The sequence below is a fragment of the Oncorhynchus gorbuscha genome, linkage group LG12 (assembly GCF_021184085.1).
Source record: "Oncorhynchus gorbuscha isolate QuinsamMale2020 ecotype Even-year linkage group LG12, OgorEven_v1.0, whole genome shotgun sequence".
In the NCBI taxonomy this organism is placed as follows: Eukaryota; Metazoa; Chordata; class Actinopteri; order Salmoniformes; family Salmonidae; genus Oncorhynchus; species Oncorhynchus gorbuscha.
This window is the reverse complement of record NC_060184.1, coordinates 19,968,355-19,981,488: the sequence shown is the minus strand read 5'-3', so window position 1 is coordinate 19,981,488 and position 13,134 is coordinate 19,968,355.

Genomic DNA, 13,134 nt, shown 5'->3' with positions numbered 1-13,134 from the left:
TGTGCGTGTCTGTTGTCGACATGGGATATGCGGTATCCTGACCTGAAGTCTACAGTTGCTATTGCCAGAAGAAGTGAAAGAAAAACAGGGAATGGAAAACCTATCTGAGTGTGTGATTCCAGTGCGTCCTGGGTAAGAAAGACAACAACTGGACCCCTTTGACAGCTTGCACTTTTATATCTGACAGGCAAAGAAAGGGAATTATGTGGAAAGAGAGATATCAGGAGGATCTGAAAGATGAGGAGATATAACAAATCAAATGCAGAGAAAAAAATGATAAGGACAAAAGATAAGACCAGAATAATAAAGATTAGATGTAAGACCAGAATAATAAAGATAAAAGATAAGACCAGAATAATAAAGATAAAAGATAAGACCAGAATAATACAGATTAGATGTAAAACCAGAATAATAAAGATAAAAGATAAGACCAGAATAATAAAGATAAAAGATAAGACCAGAATAATAAAGATTAGATGTAAGACCAGAATCATAAAGATAAAAGATAAGACCAGAATAATAAAGATAAAAGATAAGACCAGAATAATAAAGATAAAAGATAAGACCAGAATAATAAAGATTAGATGTAAAACCAGAATAATAAAGATAAAAGATAAGACCAGAATAATAAAGATTAGATGTAAGACCAGAATAATAAAGATAAAAGATAAGACCAGAATAATAAAGATTAGATGTAAGACCAGAATAATAAAGATAAAAGATAAGACCAGAATAATAAAGATTTGATGTAAAACCAGAATAATAAAGATAAAAGATAAGACCAGAATAATAAAGATAAAAGATTAGACCAGAATAATAAATACAAAAGATAAGACCAGAATAATAAATACAAAAGATAAGACCAGACTAATACAAATTAAAGGTAAGACCAGAATAATAAATACAAAAGATAAGACCAGACTAATACAAATTAAAGGTAAGACCAGAATAATAAATACAAAAGATAAGACCAGACTAATACAAATTAAAGGTAAGACCAGAATGTCCCGCTCATGCTCTTTCTTTCTTTTCAATCAATGAACCTATAAAACTAGAGTTTCCAGTCTGGCATTATTGAGACCTATGAATGCAGATTACATTGGTGCATACAGACAGTATGAAGATCAGCAAATAACAGCAACACATTCATATTGACCTGGCACCCCGGCACCATTAAGCAATTACCAGCTAATGACTATGTTTGTGAAGGCCAGAGGGTTAGCATCATTATGTGTGTAGTGAGCCGCAACGGTCAGCTCTGTCTGACCAGTGAGGGAGGTGTAAATAGATGTGACCTGCATATACATATTTCAGAAAGATGTTCTCAAAACAGAGGCATTAAGGAAACTATAATCCACAGCATGCCTGTGCAGGACAGAACTTCTGCATGTTCAACTGCACAGACTTGCCTAGAGTCATCAAATAATGGAGATAATAACACTACATTTAGGATGATCCTCGTGCCCTAGCATGTACTCTATGATGAAAGGCAATCAAAGTATTTAAATATAAGCCATAGATAGCCTTATATCACATTCTGCACATGCATGGGTCTATAGCAAAATGTTTATACAACATTATACTGAATAAAAATATAAACACAACATGCAACAATTGAAATGGTTTTATAGAGCTACAGTTCATATAGGGAAATCAGTCAATTGAAATCAATTCATTAGGCCATAATCTATGGATTTCACATGACTGGGCAGGGGTGCACTGAACAAAAATAATGGGTGGGCCTGGGAGGGCATAGGCCCATCCATTTGGGAGCCAGGCCCACCCATTATTTTTGTTCAATGTATAAAGTCTAGAATTGCACCACTATATAGCTGAGTGGGATTATATGAGTTTCATGTGGTGATACGGCGCAGACACTTTTTTATTTTGCAAAAGCAGCATGGGACAAGGAACATTTCACTAAACAATGTCTGTTTTCCCCTGCATCTTCATACTCTACATGAGGACATTTATATACTGTAAGTGATGATTAGGAGGGAATGAGGACTAATAACTGTCTTAGAATGTCACTCAAGTGTCACCAACTTGACAGTAAGTACGTTATCCCCCCAAGCCAGGGAGACATAAATGTCTATTGAGCAGACCCCAAGCTGGTGGGGCAAATCCTCATGCCATATCTATTACTAGGAATTTCAATTTAACCGTAAATATAAAACTTTACATCCATTTAAACCCATAAAGTGCACTTTAGAGCTCCCTTTGTTATACAGTGGCTATTATTAAGTGAAACGCTCGGAACAGGGAATAATTGGTACTCTGGTTCTTCATAACGTTGAGTTTTCTAATCCAGTAATGTTGAGTTATCTCTGGGAATTAAAAGTGTGTCTGTTCTTTTTGTGCTTTGTGTCTTAGAGTGCCAGTTTAGATTTCACATGTTGAATCAAACATTTAAGAAGATGTGAAACACAATCGCGGCGTGATTTAATTATCTGATAACATTGTATAAGCTATGCTTTTCCAGTTAAATCCATGTATCTGGATCTGTCTTGTCAATCCTGACCAGTGCCCGACTACTATCTCCCCCTTTTCCCAACAGTCCTCAGGGTCAGAAAGTTAAGCTGTCTTTTGTTTATCATTTGATGCTTTCTCTGGTTTCTTCCCTTTTGGTCACATATGATAATATCTGTTTTTTTTTCTCACTTTTGGTCACATGATAATATCTGTTTTTTTCTCTCACTTTTGGTCACATATGATAATGTCTGCCCCCCCCCCCCCCCATTTTAATCACATATGATAATGTCTGTTTTTTCCCTTTTGGTCACAAATGATCATGTCTGTTTTTTTCTCATTTTGGTCACATGTGATAATGTCAGTTTTTTACATGTTTGGTCACATATGATAATGTCAAATTTTTCTCTCATTTTGGTCACATGTGATAATGTCTGTTTTTTCAAACTTTTGGTCACGTGATAATGTCTGTTTTTTCTCATTTTGGTCACATATGATAATGTCTGTTTTGGCTGTATGTCAACCTCTGGCTGCACATTGAAAGTGGGTTATTATGTCTTTCTATATGTATATTATTTAAACAATTATTTTGTTATGTGTTTTGTATCAACGTGTTTGTAATCTGAGACTGAGGTCAAATGTGTGTCAGAGAAAACAGGCCCCATAATTGTTTTCTTCTCTAACAAGATCAGCTTTAAACCATAGCTCTCTGATTATTTTCTCTTTGATGAGATGCAGACCGTTGTTTAGCATCATCTCTTGTTTTGTTGCTTTCTTGTGTGTTAAAATATCTTTATTTCATATTCAATTTGTTTTGCTAGTTTTTGTTATTAAATTCAATGATTAACATTAATAAAATCCTTAACATCACATTTACATTTCATAATACAAAAAGGATTGAGAATTGATTATAAAGAAATCAAAAAACAAGAATCTCCCATTGTTCACCCCTTCCTCGTTTCATGTCAATAGTTCTTCTCCCTTTTAGTACTGTTCGAACTTGCCTCACGGTTGTTAGCTTGTGCTACGGTATTAATATCACTTCCTATAATGACCAAATAAAATTAATAAAAGTTCCACCACTGACATTCCTTTTACTCATAGCCCACGTTTTAAACTTGGTCAACTTCTTTTTGATTTTTCAGGCAGAATTTTTGTACAAAAATAATATCGGCCTTGTCTTTTAAAAGGGTCTCTATTTCTCCTTCCGATTACTGCTCAACTACTATAAAGGCCATGTAGATTACTTCAGAATGTTAATTTAGTGTGGCATCATCAACAAATATAGGGTGAAATGCTATGTAGGGGTAGGTTTCACTCCTTTCTTTTCCATTACATGTACTGTAGAGTGACTTCGCTTAGCAGGTTGAGCAGGCTGCATTGATTTTTGGGGGGACCGTTTTTGTTCACCAGAAGCAATTTGCAGGCCAAATTGCTGGGCGATATGGACAAAAAGTCATACCACAATAAATTAACCCATTGTATATATATACCATATACAGTAGGGAGAACAAGTATTTGATACACTGCCGATTTTGCAGGTTTCCCCACTTACAAAGCATGTAGAGGTCTGTAAAAAAAACGAACGAAAACGAAACAGTTCTGTCTGGTAAAGACACAGAGACAGAAACAATCACCCACAACTAAAATGGGGAAAACAGTCTACCTAAGTATGATTCTCAATCAGAGACAACAAACGACACCTGCCTCTGATTGAGAACCATACCAGACCAAACTCATAAACACAACATAGAAAAAAGAACATAGACTACCCACCCCAACTCACGCCCTGATCAAACTAACACAAAGACATAATAAAGGAACGTGACATTCAGCCTCATTTACTGCCTTTAAGTTATTTTTATAGTTCACTAATATGGAATGGCATTCCCATAGGAAATCTCAAGTGTTGAAAATGTACTGGTATTGTTGTGGGGCAGCTCACAGACATTTGCATCTGACACCGGTTTGTTGATAAAATCACATTTCTGTCTCTGAGAGTCTATCTCTGCCCGGGTGAAGTTTAAAAAAAATGCAAAGCACTGAAGAAACAGTAATCATGCCACATAAATTCCTCCATGTTTAAACAGTAGAGGGCTCTTATTCATGCCTTGGGTCACAATTAAGTTCATATGAAAAGTAGCGAGAAAAGGAGGGAAATCGTCAGAAAAACCTTAATATGCAGTGATCCAATTAGTCAGTTCAAATAGAGGAATATGAAAACTTACCTTTACTAAGCATTTTCCTATCTGGTGTGTAGTTCTATTCAGAGATAACAGGAAGGAAGGATAGCAGGAAGGTTTCATTTGAGGCATATGTAGAGAGAACGTATTGTATTGCGGTGTTCTCGGCTACTTGTGTAGGCCATTGGAACAGGAGTACGATGATTTGTCAGTGTATAAAGGCAGGCTGTTAAGCTTGAGTAATTGTCATAGCAATAATTTTTAAAAGTACACTTTTTTATATTTCATTAAATTACACGAAGAACAGAAATTGGAATGGAAAAGTATACACAATTGAAGACTAATGGAGCCTCAAACGACACAACAGAGGAAAAAACAAGCATTGATTGATGTGCTCACATTAAAGTTAAGCTACAATGATACTTGTGCTTTCTATTCAAGCATGTTATTTCATAGCAAGTGGAAATTAATTAAAGCTTTCAAACTATCTGCAGTATGTACACAAAAACACTGCCTTTATGCACCAATTTCAAATGAATATGCTGTTTTACCCATTGCAAATGGGGATAGAGTCGGTTTGCTTTCCATCCATAATTTTCCTTTAACATTGAAGTTCCAGTACTTTTCAGGGAAGCCCTTCAGTTCTGCTTGTGTCGTGTGAGTTCTTCCTCTGCGTGCTGGTTCCTTAGAGGTCTGCCTTACTAATGACTGGGTCAGTGCCTGAGTCATGGGTCTTTGGGCTACCCCAGACATGGCGGGATTCTTGGAGTGACAGATGAAGACATCCAGACACCCATATGTATGGAAACCATGTGGTTACTCAGTTCCTCCTTCGTGCTTCAGGAGAAGCAATTTGATTGGCTGAGACAGGATCATTAATGTCTACCTGTATATTTTGGAATGGTGAAAAAGACCCGCCTATATAACTTCAGTTGTTTAAACAGCTGTCACTTTGTACCTGGAAAAATTATGAACTATAGGGTCACTTTGTCCAAGAATAAAATCACAAATCAACCGTTTGCATAAACTGTACAAGGAAGGGTAGGCCATTCTTGCAATCAATGATTAAGTCATTGAGATGTAGCTTTGAGATACATAAACCTTTTCCTCCATATACCTGACTATAAATGTGATCTTTATATCCTCTGAAACACAGATGACAGCACATGGTGAGAACTGCCATTGACAGGTTCCCGCGCAAAGATCAGACTTACGATATAATCTCATGATATGCTGTGGAGTTTCAAAGTTAAGACTGAAAGAATATGAAAGGATGAGGTGTGACAATGACACTAAGAACCTATAAGCCGCCAATTACTGTCCATGTCTCATGCAGACCACTGTTCAATGAACAGTACATTTACAGCACCCTATTCGTTATCACTTTACTTGCCACCCAGTGTCATGTACAAGGATATAACCATGTCATAATATGTCATAACAGCTGACATAATTTGTCATAACCTGACATCATTTATATTTACACCTGTTGTGACATATATTGCGTTATTTTATGGCTGGTTATGACATACTGCAAGAGTGTCAAAACCCACATGAATTCAAATGAGTTTTTTCCCTGCTAAGAAGTTTCCTTTAAAAAGTTTTTATCTTAGATCCTTTGTAGATGTTGTAATGAATTCTCTACAGTCATGTTTTTTTTTCATCATATTTTAAATGACTTCTAGAAAATACACTTTATGATACTGTTATGATCCATTATGACCATCCCATGTCGCTTTACTTGGACTAAGAAAATACACTTTATGTTACTGTTATGATCCATTATGACCATCCCATGTCGCTTTACTTGGACTAAGAAAATACACTTTATGTTACTGTTATGATCCATTATGACCATCCTGTGTCGCTTTACTTGGACTAAGAAAATACACTTTATGTTACTGTTATGATCCATTATGACCACCCTGTGTCGCTTTACTTGGACTAAGAAAATACACTTTATGTTACTGTTATGATCCATTATGACCATCCTGTGTCGCTTTACTTGGACTAAGAAAATACACTTTATGTTACTGTTATGATCCATTATGACCACCCTGTGTCGCTTTACTTGGACTAAGAAAATACACTTTATGTTACTGTTATGATCCATTATGACCATCCTGTGTCGCTTTACTTGGACTAAGAAAATACACTTTATGATACTGTTATGATCCATTATGACCATCCTGTGTCGCTTTACTTGGACTAAGAAAATACACTTTATGTTACTGTTATGATCCATTATGACCATCCTGTGTCACTTTACTTGGACTAAGAAAATACACTTTATGATACTGTTATGATCCATTATGACCATCCTGTGTCGCTTTACTTGGACTAAGAAAATACACTTTATGTTACTGTTATGATCCATTATGACCATCCTGTGTCACTTTACTTGGACTAAGAAAATACACTTTATGATACTGTTATGATCCATTATGACCATCCTGTGTCGCTTTACTTGGACTAAGAAAATACACTTTATGATACTGTTATGATCCATTATGACCATCCTGTGTCGCTTTACTTGGACTAAGAAAATACACTTTATTATACTGTCAGGAAGGATTATGAGCATCATAACCATATAAGTCAGGCCTATCATGTATATTCCCTTATTTATATCAGTCAACAGTCAACAAGGGGGTGTCTTGTCCTGCTCCTGAAATCTGCTCCTGCATTCATTCCAGCAACAGAGCATTGGAGTAGGTGCATACCTGACATCAATGTGTGCTCAATTACAGTGATAATTTAACATGGTCAATGTCAAAAACGGTTATAATTTATATCATAAACATACTGTTGACACATATTGTTACCCACCTGGAGGCCCGCGGGTGATTTTATTTGCCTCCCCAAGTTTTCTGAGCAAAATATAAATAAATATATTTTCATTGTTGAACATAAAAAAACAGTAAAAACACCAGGAAATCAGCTATAAGTAATTTTAATTTGGGAAATCTGACAAATGTAAGATGTGATCACATACAAATGCAAGCACGGTTTGAAATCATTATGTTTTAGTCCAATATTATGTCTGTCTGGGCTTCTTGCAGTCAATTTGCAGTCAATTATTTGTAATTATGTTCCAGCTCCCCGACCATGCGCTCAAGAAATAAATCGGCCCCCGGCTGAATGATCCCTGGTGTAATGGAATGTTTTTCCTTGTGTGGTAAGTTTTGTGGGTTTTGACGCTCTTATGGAGGTGTCATAACCAGTCATAAAATAACACAATGTAAGACTATGTTTGTCCGAATTATTGAAGAAGAATAGTGGGTAACAATTTATTGACACCCAGCGTCGTAACACGTTATGACACGGTCATAACCATGTCATAATATGACATAACAGCTGACATAACTTGTCATAACCTGTCATAGCAGGTGTAAATATTTGGGTCATGACAGTGTTATGACCATATTATGACAGGTTATGACAAGTTTTGTCAGCTCTTATGACATATTATGACATTTTTATGACCTTGTTATAATGTGTTATGACCTTGTTATAACGTGTTATGACCTTGTTATAACGTGTTATGACCTTGTTATAACGTGTTATGACCTTTGTTATAACGTGTTATGACCTTGTTATAACGTGTTACGACGATGAGTGTCAATAAAGTGTTACCCACTATTATTCTGCAATAATTCATGCAAACATAGTGTCTATGGTATGTATTGTAAAATGTAAAGTGTTACCATAAATGTATTAATAACCTGCTGCAAGACTTCAGCACGGTACGTGCTGCAAGGATTCTGTGGTGGAGAAATACGCTTCACGTATGAAAACTCATAATTGAAAGTTATCATTATTCAGCTGTTCATGCAACGATGAATCTCATTTTAAAGACAAAAATAGGTACGGGTTGCTGGGCTCAAATCAAGGGATACGTCCCAAATGGCACCATATTTCATAGTGCACCCTATACCCTACATAGTGCACTACTTTAACTAGGGCCCATTGGGCACTCGTCAAAAGTAGTGCACTATGTAGCGAATAGGGTGCCACTTAGGACACATTCAAAGCCTCTCTCTTTCAGATATTGCAGCTCTGTCTCAGAGTGTTACTGTATGTGTCACCAAGATCCAAATGTGGTAACAGTATAGCATTACTTGACTGTCTCTAATAAATCAACTACCTCAGAGAGAAAAAAGCAGCCAGGGAGTCAGTTAGGATTTCCATAGCGTGAAATAGTAGTCGGTGGCCCCTCTGAATCTGAAGGATGCCCAGCAGAAAGGTGTTTTATTTGACTGTTTCTCCAGCTGCCTGCTCTGAAATGCTGACGGCATCCACTTTGGTAATGGTTGGCCTGCCTCTCCCAGCATGTGCAGCCAGCCAGGCAAATGGCCACCCACAGCCCAGACAGAACAGAGCCTAGCCCAGCTAGCCATTGTCAAGCAGCCATTGCTCCTGAAAAATAATATATGTCCTATCCTCCAATTATGGTTTAATCAGGTCCCTGCACAATATATTGACCATTTCTCATTCCTTTAAGCATTTTTGTTTGGAATATTGCAATCGTATCCTCTTGTGAACACAACCAAGGTTATTTCTCCACTGTCTCATCCTTAAGGGACTGGTATTTGCCTTCAATGTTATTTTTGGCAAATATTTATCTGAAATGAGACATTGGCGAACTTGGTCAGTGCAACAGTAGTGTATTGAAATGAAAATCAAAGGAGTTCAGCATAAACAACAAAATAATGATTCAATAATTAACAACAAATTAACTGAAAACCTTAGTCCTACCAGAACTTCTGGTTGAGTCAAAGTCCAAGTCCAAATAAATGTTTGTATTCCAATGGAAAAACCTTTGACGGACAAAATCCAGACGGATTTAAAGTCCCAGATATAAAGTCCATAATCCAACATAAATTGAAGTTGATGGTTCTGAACTATTCAATTTACACCAAAAACAGAGGAATACGGGAGTAAAGAGAACTGAAATCAATTTGAGCAAACAATGCTAGCTCTCATTTTCATTTTAGGCTATCATGGTAGCACACGTTACAACTCAACTATTTCATTGCAATTGACCCCAAAAGTGAAAGTCACCAATTCGACAGACTGTAATTCTTTACTGCATTAAGCTGTGAGATGGTAAGTGTAATTTCAGAAGTTTTGTCCTAAAAAGCCAATTAGTAGTTACAGTGCTCCCTATCCCTCTCTATTATAAAATGAGTGTCTTTACCCATGGAGAAAAATGGCCAAGCTCCTTCATCTGGCAAATCAAAGCAAAATAATTCTACGCTCTTCAGATTTTGCAGAAGCCCCGAGCTTTCAGATAATGAACTAGTGGCCTTGGGAAGAACCTATTATCATTAAAACATCAATTGTCTCATCAAGTGTCTGCTACTTTTTCAGCACTACTTTTTCCCTTTTCTCAGAAAACCACTATTTTTTTTACCTGTACAGATATAGGATCTTAATTTGATCACCCTGTTGCAGGATAACTTTCCTGTAATGCAATAATTCAACTGTAAAATGTTGTGTATTTGAGGTTTCAAAAGACTTCTGAAGTTTGTAATTTCAACTTTGAAATTTCAGACTTGATTTTTCATTACGAAAAACGTATCAACCCGTACAAAAATGTCCATTAATTATAATCCACATAACAATTCACACTTCCTGTTGCTGCGGGATTATTTTCATGCTGTAGAAAACTGGCTCAAATTAAGATCCTGCAACTGTATGCCTTGACTCAGAAAGGAGACAAAGTAAGAGACCAAGAAATAAATCCTTTAACCTGTGAGACACCTTAATGAGATGCCACTGGTTCGCTCCAAAGTTTCGGCTCAACTTCAGACTTAGTTAATTTTTCCTGCAGGAAACAAAAGGCATTATGTAAGCTTTAAAGGGATTGGCCCCCATCTATCCCTGCTCTTCTGTTCCATTTCATCTCCTGATTGGGTTAATTCTTGTTTTGGGTAAAGGAGGAGGCAGAAGTGCTGAGTGAGTGAGAGAATGGCTTTGAAGCAGGGCCTGCCGTGCCATGCTGCCACTGTACATACTTTGCTCTACCGGTGTCCTTTCTCTGCTCAGAGTACACAGGCTGAGGAGCCATCTCTCTCTTCTCTGTCTCTCTCCTCTCTCTCTCCCCCTTTCTCTTCTCTCTCTCTCTTTCTCTCTTCACATCACCATGTGTCCTTTGTCTCCACACCACTGTATCTGCCTAGTTTTCCTCACCTGTACTTCTCAATTTCTCTTGCTCTCTCTCTTTTGCGCTCTTTTTTCTCTCTCTGTGTGTGTACATGTTTGTGTGTGTATGTGCGTGTATTTCGCACCACCTCTCACTCTCTTTGTACTGCTTTGTCATTTCCCATCTCCCCCTCTGTCTATATGTACTGCATTATGTGAAACTCCCTACCTCCCATTTTCTCCCTCTACTACTCTCTCTGTGAAGCCACACTCCTTCATTTCTCCCTGTGAACATCAGTTAGAGACAGAGAGAGAGTGAGAGAGAGAGAGAGAGAGAGAGAGAGAGAGAGAGAGAGAGAGAGAGAGAGAGAGAGAGAGAGAGAGAGAGAGAGAGAGAGAGAGAGAAAGACAAAGACTCACTATGCTTCTTCTGACAGCCATGTAAACCCCAAAGTCACACAAGTTAACAGTGGCATATTTTCACATGCTAATTCAGGTGCCCTGTGTGGGTGGGCATGCAACAATGACTTATCTCCGAGTTAACGTACACCACTAGAATATTAATGCCAATATAAACAATACTCCAGGGGTAAATTACACGAGTTGGGCAATACCACCTACATATATATTTTTATCAATATGATTTATTATTATTTCACATTTGGGGTGTTTAAAATGTCCTCTTACTGTAACATGAAAGGGCAAGACTATAAATGCAAGCTAAATTATGGCAAGCAAAGCCCCTAAGGGTGGTTATGTATTTGCATATTGGTTCTAAAAAACATTATTTTAGAACAGTCATCAAATGACCTCAAGAACACTCACCTCTAGACAAGACATTCTCCTGGGACAATGTGTATGGGGGTAATAATAACAGTCAAATTAAGGGCGAAGGTGAACATTTTAACACATGCTAGACCTACCAGGCCAAAAACGTCACATGGTTGGATAGATAACAACTACAAGATAGATAACCAAAGTCATGGGCAGAGGCGGACTTACCATTAGGCAACTCAATTGCCTGAGGCTTCACATCATCAGTGGCCTCGTGAACTTGGCATAATTTCATTTATTTGGTCAATAGTAATATGCATTAACCTGCTTATTTTGCTGCCTGCTCTCACTCCCTCTCCCCAATTGGTTCATGGAGTGAAGGGAGAGATCAAATCAAATCAAACTTTATTTGTCACATAGACCTTACCGTGAAATGCTTACTTACAAGCACTTAACCAATAGTGCAGTTCAAGAAAAGTAACACAGTAAAATAACAATAATGAGGCTATATTGCAGGGAGTACCGGTACCGAGTCAAAGTGAGGGGTTAGTCGAGGTAATTTGTACATGTAGGTGGGGCAGTGGCGACACGTCATTCAGGGCAGCGCCCCACCTGTTTTGAGCCCCATATTTTAAGAAATAAACAATAATAAAAAATATAGTTTTTATTGTATTTTTTAAATTGGGGGGGGACTTGCCTATTTTGCATGCTATTTTGGCCTTAATATGTGTCACATATCAGTTTGCAAATAATGTAAAATATATATATATATATATATATATATATATATATATATATATATATATATATATATATATATATATATATATATATCATTGAGTTAATAAAGCCGCATACAAACATGGTCTCTTTTTTGTTTTCTTGATTAAGGCAGCTCCAAAATGCAGGTGTTTCAGCCTAGATCAGTGCTTTCTATGGTGGTGGGACAAGCCAAACAGAAAATAGGAGCATTGCGCCGTGATAGGCTCAGTGTTCTGTCACTCATGGGGACACTACGTCATAACCAATTCTGAGATCTTAGTAAGGGTAGACATTGAAATGTTTAAGCCCTTTGGGTCCTGCCATAGAGTTACATTATAAGTGCCCTTCCAAAAAGGGTCAAGGTCATTGGCCACAAATAAAATGATGTCAAATCACACATTATATGTACAGCAGCTTTGATTGGGCTGATCATGTCAACATCTTACTTTCAACATTTCAGCTGGCAGTCATCATCATGAATCAAGTCGACAATCTACTGGCATATCATTTTTAATCCTTGTCATATGAAGAGAAATTATAGATGAAGGGTATCGGTGCTCATTGGTCATTGGACAGTAACATGACATAACAAGTTTGCCACGTTCGTTCGTAGAAATGGACCAAGGTGCAGCATATGTTGAGTTCCACATAATTGAATAAAGAAAGTGAAACTTTAGCAAAGGCAAAACAATAAACAATAACTAACAAACAATGAACCGTGACTACAACACTAACTCAAAACATAAACAATATCCCATAACCCACAGGTGGAAAAAATGCTACTTAAGTATGACCCCCA